The sequence below is a fragment of the Myotis davidii genome, unplaced genomic scaffold (genome assembly GCF_000327345.1).
Source record: "Myotis davidii unplaced genomic scaffold, ASM32734v1 scaffold177, whole genome shotgun sequence".
NCBI lineage: Eukaryota > Metazoa > Chordata > Mammalia > Chiroptera > Vespertilionidae > Myotis > Myotis davidii.
Window position 1 is genome coordinate 564,133 of NW_006287960.1, and position 989 is coordinate 565,121.

Genomic DNA, 989 nt, shown 5'->3' on the forward strand with positions numbered 1-989 from the left:
GGCGTTGCTTCTCTCCATTCCAGGGAGTAAAGATTATGTACTTAAGCATGATTGTTCGTAGTTAAAGTGATTAATTACCTGCCTGGCAGTTAAGAGGTTTTATTCCCTCCCCAACTTCAGGGGAAAATCCCTACCTGGGGAAACAACCTTTCTCAGAGAGGTGACCTTGGTTAAAACACATAGTGCCAAGAAGGTGACCAAACATATTAAGAGCAGTATGCCATATATGCCATGTCCCTTGAAACAGCAAGGATGGACCGGCTCCCGACAGGCCACCAAAAATTTTAAATGTATATACTTAAATATTTGCCTGTTTTTATTTTTTAAAAGGTAACAGACAGCAACAAAGCAACATTGTGTGAAGATAGAAAATGAGAAAGATGCAGTTTCTGTAACTTTGTCATAACATTTAAGTTACTAACTTGTGAATTCCATTTTGATTTGTACTTAACTACAGGAATTCTTATCTAATACAATGAAATGGCTTATTTTCAGTGTATGTATATTAACTAATGACCTCAAAAGCACATTTTAAATATTGAAAATAGAAGGAAAGAAAATGTATCTTTAAACATTTTATGAAATCTTTGACCACATATACTTCATTACAGTATGTGTTGTAGGGTTGTTTTGTTTTTGTATTTTTGCAATATATATGAATTGTTTTTAATGTGACAATTAATAGATCAAGGAAAAATGCATTATAATGATTTCCTTGAAAACTTCTACAATGTTAAATTTGCAGGCAGATTCAGACTGTTTTAATGGTGGTAACTAATCGCTCAGCTCTGTTAAAAGCAATAACTTCAAAGAAGTAGCCTATATATATTCTTAACATTTTGTTTACTTCATTTATTAGAGTAAGTTCCAAGTAAAATAATGGAAATGTACATAGAACTATTAGTTCTTACTTACTTGATTTAATGATATCAAGATACATGAATTTAGCTTGCTTTAATGTAGGCAAACTTTTCATTTTTGTCACTACT